The 15,840-nt window shown below is 40.9% G+C and overlaps 1 protein-coding gene and 1 pseudogene across 1 annotated transcript in view; one reads left to right on the top strand and one right to left on the bottom strand.

Moving 5' to 3' along the window:
- The window catches only part of Tbc1d32 (TBC1 domain family member 32), a 244,143-nt gene that overhangs the window by 14,648 nt on the left and 213,655 nt on the right, over positions 1-15,840 (top strand). The window lies entirely within an intron of this gene.
- Positions 3,748-6,127, bottom strand: LOC110303531 (chitinase domain-containing protein 1 pseudogene; annotated as a pseudogene).

The raw sequence follows: 15,840 nt of genomic DNA, 5'->3' as shown, positions 1-15,840 counted from the left end.
CTGTGAATTGTATCTTAATGCTTTTAATATTCTTTCTTTGTTTAGTGCATCTGGTGTTTTGATTATTATGTGACGGGAGGAATTTCTTTTCTGGTCCAATCTATTTGAAATTCTGTAGGCTTGTATGTTTATGGGCATCTCTTTCTTTAGGTTCAGGAAATTTTCTTCTATAATTTTGTTGAAGATATTTACTGGCCCTTTAAGTTGGGAATCTTCACTCTCTTCTATACCTATTATCCTTAGGTTTGTCTTTTCATTATGCCCTGGATTTCCTGGATGTTTTGGATTAGGATCTTTTTGCATTTTGCATTTTTTATGACTGTTGTGTCAATGTTTTCAATGGTATCTGATGCACCTGAGATTCTCTCTTCTATCTCTTGTATTCTGTTGGTGATGCTTGCATCTATGACTCCTGATCTCTTTTCTATCTCCAATGTTGTCTCCCTTTGTGATTTCTTTATTATTTCTATTTCCATTTTTTAGATCCTGGATGGTTTTGTTCAATTTTTCATCTGTTTATTTGTGTTTTTCTGCAATTCTTTAAGGGATTTTTGTGTTTTCTCTTTAAGGGCTTCTACCTGTTTACCTGTGTTCTCCTGTATTTCTTTTCTTTTCTTTTTTTTCTTTTTTATTTTTATTTTTTGGTTTTTCGAGACAGGGTTTCTCTGTGTAGCCTTGGCTGTCCTGGAACTCACTCGGTAGACCGGGCTGGCCTTGAACTCAGAAATCCGCCTACCTCTGCCTCCCAAGTGCTGGAATTAGAGGTGTGCGCCTGTTTTTCTTTAAGGGATTTATTTATGTCCTTCTTAAAGTCCTCTATCATCATTATGAGATGTAATTTTAAATCAGAGTCTTGCTTTTCTGGTGTGTTGGGGTAACCAGGGCTTGCTGTGGTGGGAGAACTGGGTTCTGATGATGCCAATTAGCCTTGGTTTCTGTTGCTTATATTCTTTCACTTGTCTCCCACCATCTGGTTATCTCTAGTGCTACCTGCCCTTGCTATATCTGACTGGAGCTGGTCCTTCCTGTGATCCTGATAGTGTCAGAACTCCTTAGAGTTCATCTGTCTAAGGGATCCTGTGATTCTGTGATCCTATGATCCCTGAGATCCTGGGTGTGTCAGAGCTTCTGGGAGTCAAGCTGCCTCTGGGTCCCTGAGATCCTGGTGTGACTAAGCTCCTGGGATCCTGTGATCATGTGATCCTGTAATCCTGGGGGCCTTAGAGTGCCTGGGAATGGAGCTTCCTCTGAGTGTTGTAGGCCTGTCTGCATAGTTCGCACCCAAGGTCTCCTCAGGGCTTCCGCCAGACTGGAAGGAACTCCTGCCACTGGTTGGGGGGAATTTCTGGGTGTCTGGGTTCTGATGGTCCCAGTTAGTTCTGCTGTTGTGGCAGATGTTGTGTGCTCCTCACCTCTGATTTATGATACTGGATGTGTTAGAGCGCCTGGGAGTGGAGTTTCATCTGGGTTTTGTGGGACTGGCCAAATTAGTGTCTAAGGTCTGCTCAGGGCACAGGTCCAGACTGGTCAATTGTACTTATTCTGTTGTTGTTGTTCTTGTTCTTGGTAATGTGTGTATGTGTGGTTTGTGTGTGTGTGTATGTGCACACACTTTCCTTTTTTGGTTTTGCTGTTATGTGTATATCTTTCTTGTGTTTTCATGGGTGTTGTTAACCTCCTTAGTTTGGAGTTTTCCTTCTTGCATCTCTTAAAGGGCTACATTTGTAGATAGATATTGTTTAAATTGGTATTTATCATGATTATCTCATTTTCCTCATCTATGGTGATTAAAAGTTTCTCTGGGTATAATAGTCTGGTTGACATCTGTGGTTTAGAGTCTGCAGGACATCTGTCTGGCCCTTCAGGCTTGTTGAGTCTCCGATGAGAATTAGGTGTGGTTCTAACGGGTCAGCCTATCGTCAATGCCTAAGATTCTCTCTTCCATCTCTTATATTCTGTTTTAGGTTTAAATGAAAATAAATCAATACTTGTATTCCTGGCATTAAAAAGTAAAAATACCCCAGGAATGAAATTTATACTTTTTGGGTTCATATTTACAAAGAGATTATCTAAGGGCCAGGTTCAATTTTCTCTGGGTATCCATTTAGCTCTTTAAAAGGAAATTATGAGTTATGCTGCTCTTCTTAATCACAGGGAGGTATTTTTCTGAAATTCACTGATCTTCTGAAATAAAATGTACATAATCAATAGTAAATTTTATTTTTTGGTTCCAGATGCATCTTAATAAAGTACATGAGAAGACTGTGGATCTTGCTGACACACAAAGGTTGTACAGCCACAGCTTTCAACTGGACGTTATTTCATTTTCCAAGGGTCAGCAGAGCTCGGACCTCAGGGGAGCACTGCTAACCTCTTAGTTGTGGGAAGGGGTGGCCTCTGTTCGCTCCTGTTTCTCCTGGGCTACCTCAGTTACTCTTGTATCTCTGTCCTAGTACCTCTGCCCCTGGATTAGTATGGAGAGACTGCAAATTGCAACACTAGGAGACACAGAGCCTTTGCCACTGGCCAGAGTTAGAGTCATATAGAACATCAAGGCACCATCAAGATATCAAAGGCAGTGTCTTCTTAACTAGGGAATAAAGAAGAGCTATATGTGAGGGCTTTTGACTATAGGGATGGTACTCTGGGGGTTCAGGCTAAGATGAGCTCCCAGGACCCTCAGGAGCTGTGAGCCATCTGACTCTTAATCTCCATACCCTGCTGTGTGAGGAGCCTACGCTCGGCACAGTCCTCATTAGGAGTCATCCTTGTGACTCACACACCTGAGTGTGACCCAGATATCTGTAGAGCCAGATATCTCTGGCTCTGGGCTGATTCCATGTGGTCCACTGTCGTCCCGTCCCTCTAGTTAGAAGCCATAGGACCCTGAGTTAACTGTGGGGTCAGCTGCTCCAGGCAAGCTGCTAATTAGCATAAAGCCCTGTTACTTACAGATGGCCAAACTGAGAAGTTGTACTCAAAGTACAGTGGGGTGCTGACCCTCCTCAAGTGCCAGGATGCCCTTTCTCCCTTCTCCTTCCCAAGCTAAGCAGCTGTCATGTATGGCTCATGGTCACCATCTCACCATAGCCACTGACTGCCTTGCCACTCTGACTGAATTTCTATCTACCAGTCTGTCAGCTCTTGGACAGCATCTCTGCATACCTCAACTTTGCTGACTCAAACCCAGAACCTGAAGGTTACTGCTCAGTGGGGATGTCCCTGCATGACCCTTGAGGTCAATCTCCAGCATCAGTGAGGGAAAGAAAAGCAAGAGGCTGAGCTGGCTGCTCACTTTTCTGTGGCCCCAGAGAACTTAACCAAGTTCCCATCTACTTCCATCATTTGACTCTCCAGCAGGACCCTTGACTGTGGCACTGCTTATCCACATGCCACCTTAATCACTCCATCTGCTTGCAGAAGGCTCTTCCCCAGCCCGCTTCACCAGTGCTCTGCCCACAACTAGGAGAACTCCATGTCACTCACTTCTTATATTCGGAGAATACTCCCATCCACTAAACCCTTGGAGTCAAGGCTAGAAGGACTCAGCTCTGGCTGAGCAGCCAGTGTGGGAGCAGGCTCATGGCCCCACAGTGCCAGCCAGTGTTCCAACATCTACTACCTCATATCACACATAGCACATGAGCGCACCGATGACCACTTCTTATAGAATGGGAGGTCAAGATGACTCTGTCCCTCACACTGGCCTTTTTGTACTGGCATGGATGTACCCTTAACTGGGGTCTGTAGAGCTGTGTCTTCTCAAAGTCAGCGGGGTCAGTGTAGCCCCCAATACTTTACAGGTATCAGATGGTTGGCAGAGTCTATCGGTCTCAGGAATCCCCTGACCTAGCACCCCAGGTTCTCAGCCTTGGCCACACTGAGCTCAGTGAATGTTCAGGGACACCTCTATTCCAGTAGGTTAAGGTCAATAGGTGGTTCAACTGATGTAGGTAGGACTATCCACTCCAGAGTGGGAGAGGTTCAGCCTTTTGAGTCAGGCCTGGCCCTGCTGTTTTAGCATCCTCCCCGTTCCTAACACTGAAGATCTTGAGCTACAAATCTCAGAAACTCACAGGGTAGAAGCCTAGTTAGGGTTTATGATCTCTATGGCTCAGGCTTGGCTAGTGGATTAGAAAGCTCCACCCAATGGCCTGCAGCACCAGAAATCACTACCTTGAGATCATAACTAGCAGGGGATGAGGGTACTTGGAACGAAGGAGTGAAGAAATAAGTAAGTCAGCCATTCTTCACCTGTTGGTGCCTTATAAGTCTTGGACATCTCCCCAGCACTGGATCAGCCTGTTGCTGTTTACTAAGATAGATAGATCCCTTCTGATCTCATGATACCTGTCCCACTCAGCCCACAGGTCCTTCTGCTGCCCCATGGGCTGATCCTATCCTGTCAAATGTTGGACAGTCAGGGCTATGGCCCATGGTGTTTCATAGAAGTAAGTCCAGCTTCTCTGGGCCAGTTTATAACATGATTGCACAACCTGGTCACACCAAGCCCAGTGGGGATAGGTATAGAACCTGCTTCAGGTATCAGGTACCTTGAATATATACCTGTGTTTGTGGAAGGCAGGTGATCATAGAATGAAGGCAGGGCCTGTCAGGCTTAAGGGTGATGCTGAGAAGGGCTGCCTAGAAGAGTCTGTGATTGTTCACATCTTCCAAACCCACATCCCACACAGGCCTTGCAAAACACTCAAGGCCTGAGCCCAGAGCCAGACTGCCCTAGGGGATGGGGGTTGTGTTTTCACCTGGCCCACAGCAGGCAGTAAGTAGTGAGTAGAAAGGATTCCAATTCAAATTCTGGACTAGGAAACACCCATGCGTGTGGACCCATAGCAGCTGTCTCATGGTAAACAGAGAAGAGGCCTGTATTTCTCCAGTCACTCCATGGCTTAGAAAAGTTCAGTCACTTGGGGGTTGCTTTCCAGCCTACAGCAGGTCACAGAAGTAATCCAGGCTTTGGCCCAGCTCCCAGATGGAGACCCTGATGCCAAGCTCCCTGACTAGTTCCAGCCGCACCTGCAGAGACTTCAGAGTTGGGTAGAAGACAACATGCTTCCCGCCACAATTCTTCTTGTACTCAAAGAAGTGCTACGCAGCCTGGCTGTTCATACCACTCATGGCCTGTGGTCTTTCAGCGTCTGTATGTACCTGGCTCCAATGACAGGCTCACAGGCATCCTTGGAGGCTGCATAATCCATGCCATAGAAGTTCAATCCCAGGAGGATCTTGCTTCGCCACTGTGACTTGGGGTCTAGACCTGGACATAGGCTCGAATCCATGACAACGGAGCATTAGGACCAGGCTGCTGTGATGTGGAGTAGTCATATGTCATGAGGCTGAAGCCATCTAGTATGGGGGCCAGTTGCTCAAACTCCTTGTGTGTAAACATGCCCAGCTGGTCAGTTCCCAGGATGACAGCAGGTGGGATGGCCAGAATGACCAGCAGCCTGGCCTGGTGCAGCGCCTCAGCCAAGTGAGTAAGCATGTGAATGAGGCCTACATGTTTCTGGCTCAGCAACTGGATCCAGACCTCCACCACAAAACCGTCAAAATGCTGGTTCTTTGCCACCTCTACCACAGTCTTTCTGAGCTCTTCTATCTCATCCTCACTGTCTAAGATATTTCGGAAATCATTGTAAGTCCAGTCTTCAAACAGAAGTCGAGGCACTATTGTGCACACCTTTGGCATGCTTCTTGACAGCTCACATCCACCCTTGGTCCACATCATGGAGGCCTGTAATTTCAAACATCTCACGACCACTTCTCTTCAGCTGCAACCAGACTGGTGAGATCTGTGTGAACTTGCTCCCAAAGACCTTGGCAACATCGTAGCCATGGCTGTTCCATGGAGTGACATAGCCTAGGACCTCTCCAGCAAAGTTTCTCTCCCAAGCCCTTGCTGAGCAGTAGCTACAATGTTCAAGAACCACATCCTCAGCTTTGATGTCTGTTTATCTGAAAACTGAGTCTTTTCCAGCAGCATCTTTGAGGCAGCTTTTTTGGCATCTGACTTTGACAGGGTAGTGTGAACAGAGCCACAGACCAGAGCAAGCCAGACGACATGAAGAAGTGGCCACATGCAGTCACAGCAGGAGCCAACCTCTGGGCCTAGGGGGGCTTCATGTCAGGAGACCGCAATAGTAAAATTTTAAGCTCAGCCTTTAGTATTAGCTTAAATTATTACATTTTTCTCCTATTCAAACCTAACAACTGGGTATCAGAATTATTATTTTGAAGTTTTTCCTTGAAAATTAGTTTCAAATAGATATAAGAATTAAATCTTGGGCTGGGGAAATGGCTCAGCGGTTAAGAGCACTGACTGCTCTTACAGAGGTCCTGAGTGCAATTACCAGCAACTACTTGGTGGCTCACAACCATCTGTAATGGGATCCGATTCTCTTTTCTGATGTGTTAGATGACAGCTACAGTGTACTCATATGAATAAAAAATAAGTAAAATCTTTAAAAAAAGGAATTAAATCTTCTGTTCTGACTTATGAACTCTCCTGCTTTCATCACAACTGTATGATAGCAACTTCTGGTAGATATTCATAATAATTGTGTTTAATTGTAAGAGAAGTTTCTTCAGAAAATAATGATTGCATCCATTAAATCATTAATGATGTCCTAGCAGGTCATTCAGGAGAATTCATTCTCACATAAGTGCTACTAGAGATTGATTATTAGTCATTTAAAAAACTTTTGAGCCGGGCGTGGTGGTGCATGCCTTTAATCCCAGCACTAGGGAGGCAGAGGCAGGTGGATTTCTGAGTTCGAGGCTAGCCTGGTCCACAAAGTGAGTTCCAGGACAGCCAGGGCTATACAGAGAAACCCTGTCTCGAAAAACCAAACCAAACCAAACCAAACCAAACCAAACAAAAACAAAACCACCACCAACAACAAAGCAAACAAACCAAAACCAAAACAAAACTTCTGTTAGTCTTCAGTGTAGTTGTTGGGCAATATTGATCACTGTACCAATACCATGCAGCTTTTGTCACAGTTGTTTTGTAGTACAGCTTGAGGTCCAGGATGCTGATTCCCTCAGAAGTTCTTTTATTGTTGCGAACAGTTTTCACTATCCTGTGTTTTCTTTTTTTGTTCCAGATGAATTTTAGAATTGCTTGTTCTAACTATGAAAAGTTGAGTTGGAATTTTAATGGGGGTTGCATTGAATCTGTATATTGCTTTCAGCAAGATGGCCATTTTTTATTATATCAATCTTACCAATCAATGAGCAGTTTGCTGAAGTTGTTTATGAGGTTTAGGAATTCTCTGGTGGAGTTTTTGGGGTCACTTAAGTATCCTATCATATCATCTGCAAATAGTGATAGTTTGACTTCTTTTCCAATTTGTATTCCTTTGACCTCCTTTTGTTGTCTAATTGCCCTAGCTAGAACTTCAATCAATATAATGAATAGAGAGAGAGAGAACTGCTTTGTCTAGTACCTGATTTTAGAGGGGTTGTTTCAAGTTTCTCTCCATTTAGTTTGATTTTGGCTACTGGTTTGCTGTTTATTGTTTATTATGTGTAGCTATGGGCCTTGGATTCCTGATCTTTCCAAGACTTTTAACAAGAAGGGGGTTGAATTTTGTCAAATGCTTTTTCAGCATCTAATGAAATGATTATGCACTTTTTATCTTTGAGTTTGTTTATATAGTGGATCACATTAATGGATTTCCAGATACTGTACCATCCCTGCAATGGTGAGATGAAGCCTTCTTGATCATGGTGAATGATCTTTTTAATGTGTCCTTGGATTCAGTTTGCAAGTATTTTATTAGTTTGCATAGATATTCATAACGGAAATTGGTCAGAAGTTCTCTTTCTTTGTTGTGTCTTTGTGTGGTTTAGGTTTGATCATAACTGTGGCTTCATAGAATGAATTAGGTAGTGTTCCTTCTGTTTCTATTTTGTGAAATAGCTTGAAGAGTATTGGTATTAGGTCTTTTTTGAAGGTCTGATAGAATTCTGCACTAAAACCATTTGGTCCTGGGCTCTTTTTGTTGGGAGACTTTTAATGACCGCGGCTATTTCTTTAGGCATTATGGGTCTGTTTAGATGGTTTATCTGATCCTGGTTTAACTTTGGTATTTGGTATCTGTCTAGAAAATTGTCCATTTCATCCAGATTTTCCAGTTGTGTTGAATATAGGCCTTTGTAGTAGGATCTGATGATTTTTTTGGATTCCCTCAATTTCTGTTGTTATATCTCCCTTTTCATTACTGATTTTGTTAATTTGGATACTGTCTCTGTGCCCTCTCATTAGTCTGGCTAGGGGCTTTATCTATCATGTTGATTTTCTCAAAAAATCAGCTCCTGGTTTGGTTGATTGTTTGTATAGTTCTTTTTGTTTCTACTTGTTTGATTTCAGCCCTGAGCTTGAGTATTTACTGCAATCTACTCCTCTTGGCTGTATTCATGTTTGCTGTTAAATGGCTAGCATGTGCTCTCTCCAGTTTCTTTATGGAGGCACTCAGAGTTATGCGTTTTCCTCTTAGCATTGCTTTCATTGTGTCCCATAAGTTTTGGTATGTTGTATCTTCTTTTTCATTAAACACTAAGAAGTCTTTAATTTCTTTCTTTATTTCTTTCTTGACCAAGTTATCATTGAGTAGAACATTATTCAGCTTCCATGTGTATGTGGCCTTTCTGTTAATTGTTGCTATTGAAGACCAGCCTTAATTAATAGTAATCTGATAGGAGGCCTTGAATTATTTCAATCTTCTCATATCTGTTGAGGTCTGTTTTGTGACCGACTATCTCGTCAGTTTTAGAGAATGTACTGTGAAGTGCTGATAAAAAGTATATATTCTTTTGATTTAGATAAAATGTTCTATAAATATCTGTTAAATTCATTTGGTCCATAACTTCTGTTAGTTTCACTGTGTCTCTGTTTAGTTTCTGTTTCTCTGATCTGTCCAGTGATGAGAATCAGGTGGTGAGGTCCCCCACAATTATTGTGTTAGATGCAATGCATGCGTTTAGCTAGTAAAGCTTCTTTTATTAACGCTCCTTGCATTTGGAGCATAGATGTTCAGAATTGAGAGTTGTTCTTGGTAGATTTTTCCATTGATGGGTATGAAGTGTCCTTCCTTATCTTTTTTGATGACTTTTCATTGAAAGCCGATTTTATTCGATATTAGAATGGCTACTGCAGCTTGTTTCTTGGGACTATTTGCTTGGAAAATTGCTTTCCAGCCCTTCATTCTGAGGTAGTTATGTCTTTGACACTGAGATGGGTTTCCTGCATGCAGCATAATGTTGGGTCTTGTTTACATATCCGTTCTGTGAGTCTATGTCTTTTTATTGGGGAATTGAGTCCATTGGTGTTAAGAGATATTATGGAATAGTGATTGTTGCTTCCTGCTATCTTTGATGGTATTTTTATATTTGTGTGGATATATTCTTTTGGGTTTGTTGAAAGAAGATTTCTTTCTTGCTTTTTTTAGGGTGTAGTTTCCCTCCTTGTGTTGGCATTTTCCATCTATTATCATTTGTAGGGCTGGATTTGTGGATAGATATTGTGTAAATTTGGTTTTGTCATGGAATATCTTAGTTTCTCCATTTATGGTAATTGAGACTTTTGCTGGGTATAATATCCTGGACTGGCATTTGTGTTCTCTTTGGGTCTGTATGAGGTATGCCCAGGATCTTCTAGCTTTCTTAGTCTCCTGTGAGAAGTCACGTGTAATTCTGATAGGTCTGCCTTTATATGTTACTTGACCTTTTTCCCCTAGTGCTTTTAATATTCTTTCTTTGTTTAGTGCATTTGCTGTTTTGGTTATTATGTGATTGGAGGAATTTCTTTTCTTTTCCAATCTATTTGGAGTTCTGTACGTTTCTTGTATGTTCGTAGGTATCTCTTTCTTTAGGTTAGGGAAATTTTCTTCTATAATTTTGTTGAAGCTATTTACTGGCCCTTTAAGTTGGGAATCTTCACTCTCTTCTATACCTGTTATCCTTAGATTTGGTCTTCTGATTTTGTTCTGGATTTCCTGGATGTTTTGGGCTAGGATCTTTTTGCATTTTCCATTTTCTTTGACTGTGTGTCAATGTGTTCTATGGTATCTTCTGCACCTGAGATTCTATCTCTTGCATTCTATTGGTGATGCTTGTACCTATGACTCCTGACCTCTTTCCTAGGTTTTCTGTCTCAAGTATTGTCTCCTTTTGTAATTTCTTTATTGTTTCTCTTTCCATTATTAGATACTGGGTGATTTTGTTCAGTTCCTTCACTTATTTGGTTGTGTTCTCCTGTATTTCTTTAAGGGAATTACTTATGTCTTTCTTAAAGTCCTCTGTTATCTTCATGAAAGGAGAGTTTAGATCTGAATCTTACTTCATAGGTGTGTTGTGGTATCGATATCCAGGACTTGCTGTGGTGGGAGAACTTGGTTTTGATGCTGCCAAGTCAAATTGGTTTCTGTTGCTTATGTTCATATGATTGCCTCTCACTGTCTGCTTATCTCTGGTGTTATTTGGCCTCCCTTTCTCTGACTAGAGCCTGTCCTTCCTGTGATCCTGTGATCCTGGATGTGTCTGAGTACCTGGGGAGTCAAGCTGTGAACCTGGATGTGTCGGAATACATAGAGTGTGTAGAGTTGAGCTGCAACTGGGCTTTGGGCTGTGTGGGATCGGGTTCAGCTCTGGGACTCTGCTCCTGGTACAGGTGGGAACTGGAAGGCGCACAGGTCTGCAGTGTAGCACTTTTAATGGGAAGCACAATTTCTCTTTGATCAGTTTACCTAAAATATTTAGGAAATTTTAGAATAAGTTTAACATTTCAAAACACTAGAACATTATTTTTGTTTTGAAATTACCTTAGTCTGTATTTAATGTTTATTTATATGTAGGTGCATACTTTAAAAATTTTAGATTTAGTATAATTTTAAAAAGGCTATTCAAGGTGAGCCTTGATATTCTGAATTTATCTTGAGCAAAGTCAGTCTGCAATAATCTATGGTTGTGCTACTGATGAACTTTGACCTTGGTTCTTAATCTCTTATTTCTGAAGCCTCAGATTTGTTTTTGAATTTCTATTTAAAAAGATCTATTTATTTTGTGTGGTTGTGTATTTTACCAGTGTCCTAGTTTTGGTTTCTCTTGCTATGATAAAACTCCATGACCAAAAGCAACTTGGGCAGCTGATTGTTTATTTCAGCTTACAACTCTCAAGTTATATTTAATCAGTGAGGGAAGTCAAGGCAGGAACCTGGAGGTAGGCCCTGAAACCAAATCCATGGAATCATGCAGTTTGCTGGCTTGCTCAACCTGTTTCATACTTAACCCAGGATACCTGCCCAAAGGTGTCAATGCCCATAATGGGCTGGGCATTTTTATATCAACCATCAATTAAGAAAATGTCCTACAGATTTGCCTACAGGCACTTACAAGGAAATGGTGGTGCCTGAGGTAGACTGGGTCTTCTCATATCAATGATCAATTAAGAAAATATTTCACAGACATGCCCACAGAACAGTCTGAGGGAGGCAGTTCTTCAAATGAGGTTCTCTCTTCTCAGAGGACTCTAGGTTGTGTTAATGTGACAGTAAAAACTAATTAGGACAAAGATGAAACATTATTTCAGGTAGTGGTGTAAGGGCATGTAAGAACAATGGGTGACAGTTACTATAACGTACTGTAAATACATGAATTCAAAAACAGTTTTGACCATCTTTTGTTCCTGCTTTTCTCCTTTATGTTAGGCTTAGAAATGATCTCTTTAGTTTCTGCGTTAACACATGCAATTATGGTTTAATTCTTTCTGGAAGCTTCTTATATTGTCACGGTCACATCTGTTACCTACAACAGATCCATGTGGTGCTTCCCAGATTAAGCCACAAATACTGCTTAATGCCATTAGGGGCTTTCCATCCAGGCAGTATTTAGAACCACTGAAAATCCAGGAAATATGTACCGAAGTCAACACTTTACATGCTCTAGTTAAATATGTTCTAGTTTGTTGCTGTGACTATTTATATTTATCCAATAATAAGCAATAACACAAAAACAGTTCTTAATATAATGCGAGCCAGCTTTAAGTCAGACTAGACTAGTGGTATATATGAGCCTCTCTTGGTATTTTATATGAAAGGTTACAGAAGGTTTTGGGGGAGTAGTGTGGAATGGTTGATGAGGTCCAGATTGTGAAGTGAAGGCAAAGGTTATGCTTTAATCATTATTTATAGATCCTAGCTGTAAAACTTGAGTGCTGAGTAAATATTCGAGACAAATTACATCCTGTGGCTAAGTTGCGTAGCAAAGGGAAATCATTTCAAGGTTTTATAGAGAAGTGCTTTTAGGAGGACTTCTACTATGTTGTAAGTGTAAGAGCATGGTGGGCCATAGTTGTCAGGAGACAAGTTGGAAGGCTATCTCTGTCATTAAAAGAAACAACAAGAATTTGAACTGTGGAGGCTTGGTAGTAGTAAATAGAGAAGGATCCATAAATTTTATTGATGGAGTCTTATAATTGGTGCAAGTAGTATCAGAACCAAAGTTGTAGCTGTGGTTTATTAGCTCCGATGGCAGTACCTTGAATTTGGTGCTGTGATTAGAGTAGAGACTCAGACATGGAGACTCAGATGTGGAGACATGGTCAAGTTAGGTTTTTTTTTTTCCATATCAGATGCTACTAGAAGGACAAGTAGCAAAAAATGTCACATTCTCCTGATAGAAAGGTGTTACAGCTAACATAGTATGAATCATCTGTGAAGCTTAACTGTAGACAAGTAGGTGACAGTTGCGGTGGCTCATGCTTTTAGTGTGAGTAGACGCAGAATTGTCAGAAGAGATTTAGGAGCTTTGATGTTTTATTTTTTTATTAGATATTTTCTTCATTTACATTTCAAATGCTATCCATAAAGTCTCCTATACCCTCCCACTGCCCTGCTCTCCAACCCACTCACTCCCGTTTCCTGGCTCTGGCATTCCCCTGTACTGGGGCACATGATCTTCGCAATACCAAGGGCCTCTCCCCCCATTGATGGCTAACTAGGCCATCCCCTGCTACATATGCAACCAGAGACACAGCTCTGGGTGGGGGGGGGTACTGGTTAGTTCATATTGTTGTTCCTCCTATAAGTTTGCAGACCCCTTTAGCTCCTTGGGCATTTTTCTCTAGCTCCTTCAGTAGGGGCCCTGTGTCCCATCCAATAGATGACTGTGAGCATCCACTTCTGTATTTGCTACCTTTTAATTAATGAATTTATTAAGTTAATTAACTAACTTAGTTTCTAGTAAGGATTTTGCAGTGCAGCTAACCTTGAACTCCCAAACCTGCTGTATAGGTCCAGCATTGTTGAGTTTATATATGTATGTCACCTTGCCCATTAGGGTCTTTGAATTGGGTAAATCTCAAAGCAGGAAGGAAAGTTAATTAGCTACAAAGAATGATCACAGGATACTAGAGACAGTGAGGCTAAACACTAGGTGGTGGCACAAGCCTGTGGTCCCTGTACTTTGTAAGTGTATTCAGGAGGATAATGGATTCAAAAGGCCAGCTTTGGCTAGACAGGGAGTTCATCAAATGCTGCCTGACTATGGAAGGTCTTCTAAAGAAGCAGAAATGAAAGATTTTTAAATGTGGTATTTTGTTTGTGTATTGTAATAAGACACTATGATGAAGGTAATTTATAAATGAAATTGTTTAATTTGGGGATCAATGTTCCAACGATTAGAACCCATGGCCATCATGGCAGGGATAATGGTTGCTGGCAGGCAGTCATGTCTCTGGAGGAGAAGCTAAGAGATCATGTTTTGGTCCATAAGCAGAAGGCAGAGAGAGCTAACTGGGTGTGCCTAGGCTTATCAGACTTCAAAGCCCACGCCCAGTGACACACCTCCTCCAACAAGGCCACACCCACCAATTCTTCCCAAATAGTTCCACCAACTTGGGATCAAGTATTCACATATGAACCTATAGAGGCCATTTTCCCATTAAAACCAGTATGTTGATGAGAGAGTAGTAGTGACAAAGGAGGAGAAAGTTGAGGAGCTACAGTGTTGGTGAGCCAAGACAGTTTTGTAAACTATAAGGTTAGAGATTTCAGTGTCTGAGAGAGATATTAGACATAAAGAAACTAGAACATGAAGTCTTGTTACAGCGGCCTCTTAAAAGAGATGAATTCTGTTTAGAACTAAGGATTATCTTTTTAATTGACTGCTACTTAGCATAATACTGCTTGTCTCATCAAGTGTAACAGAATGTTTAAGTAATTGCTCGCTCACCATTTGTCACAGCTGTTATGGAACTTGTAATTGTATGGCAGATGTGAATGGATTAATGTGGGTATCAGTGAACTATGTTTTCAGCTTTCTTCTTAAATAGGCTGGTGTAGGTGAAAACAGTTACTTCATATTCTCTTATATAGATAGCCAAGAAATGTAAGATTTATCTGACAAATTTTCAAATTTTAATAGTGATAAAGAAAAGCACTCAATTAGCTCATGGATACTGTAATGTTGTGAGGCGATGTCTAGACTGAGGAAGAGAGATGGGAGTTGAGGATAAGGTGCCTAGAAGAAGGAACTAGGGCTTAGAACTCCAAATGCAACTTCTGTCCTGCATCTGTGACATGATTTGTCCTTGTTTAGTTTTTTGACCAAAAACAAATCGGGGGGAGAGAGGTCTATTTGGTTTACATGTTGCAATCATAGCCCATCATTCTGAAAGGTCAGGGTAGAAACCCAACCTGAGCAGAAGCAGGAACCACGGAGAAAAGCTTCCTCCTGCCTTGTTCTTCATGCTTGCTTAGCTGACCCTGTCCACATCAAGTATTGATCAAGAAAATGCACCATAGATGTGCCCATTGGCCAATTTGATGGAGGCAGTTCTGTAATTGAACTCTCCTCCTCCCAGGATAGGAAACTAGCTTTCCTCTGCTGTGTCATGTCGACAAAAACTAACAAGTACTCTTTTTTGTTTTTAAAATTTTTCTATTGAGATTGTGGGTAAGACATTTAGATACTGATAACAATCTGTAAAAGTCATATGGTAGAAATGACAGAATAAATCAATTACAAGAGAGATGGAAGAGCCTGGCAGAAGAAACATATTATCTGTTATTTAAATGAGTATGTATAATAAATAATATAGGCACATGCTTTAGTACATATACTGTCATTCATATATATGTATATGTGCATATGTATGTGGTATGCATTCAGATGTGTATATATATAGGTATTTGTGTGTCTTATCTGTATGATTTCTATTCTACAAGTTACCAATATTTATGTATTTTTCCACTAAACAAGATAGCTGCTTTCCTCTATATGTGTGTCTATTTTATCATTATCTTTTATAATTTTAGTTACTTAATTGTAATAAAATTGAAAATTTAAGCTTAGGCTCTGTTTTCATGTTTTTAAAAGTAGCAGCACCTAAATGGTAACTCTGTATCTCCAACTCCAGGAAATCTAATGTGTCTCCTGACCTATTCAGGCACTGTGTTGCGCAGACATAGGCAAAACACTTATACATATGAAATAAAACAAACAATTCTAAAATAAAAATTAAATAACATACATGTATAGCCTTTTCTACAGCTAAATTATACAGTTTTAAAATGAGCAAGATGGGACATTTTGAAGTCTTTTAAAATAATTTTTAAAGATTTATTTTTATGTGTATATATGTGTGTGTGTGTGTCTGTGTGTCTGTATGAGTATATACTGTGGTGTGTGTGAGTGTGTGTGTGTGTGTGTGTGTGTGTGTGGTGTGTCTGAGTGCGCTCAGAGACTTTGAATTTAGAACTGGAGTTGTTGACAGTTGTGACCTGCAAGAACCCAACTCAGATCCTTTAGAAAAGAAACAAG

Source organism: Mus caroli, unplaced genomic scaffold, assembly GCF_978045245.1.
Source record: "Mus caroli unplaced genomic scaffold, Mus_caroli_1 scaffold_9, whole genome shotgun sequence".
Lineage (NCBI taxonomy): Eukaryota > Metazoa > Chordata > Mammalia > Rodentia > Muridae > Mus > Mus caroli.
Note: the sequence above shows the minus strand (reverse complement) of the source record. Positions and strands in the feature narration are given on the sequence as shown.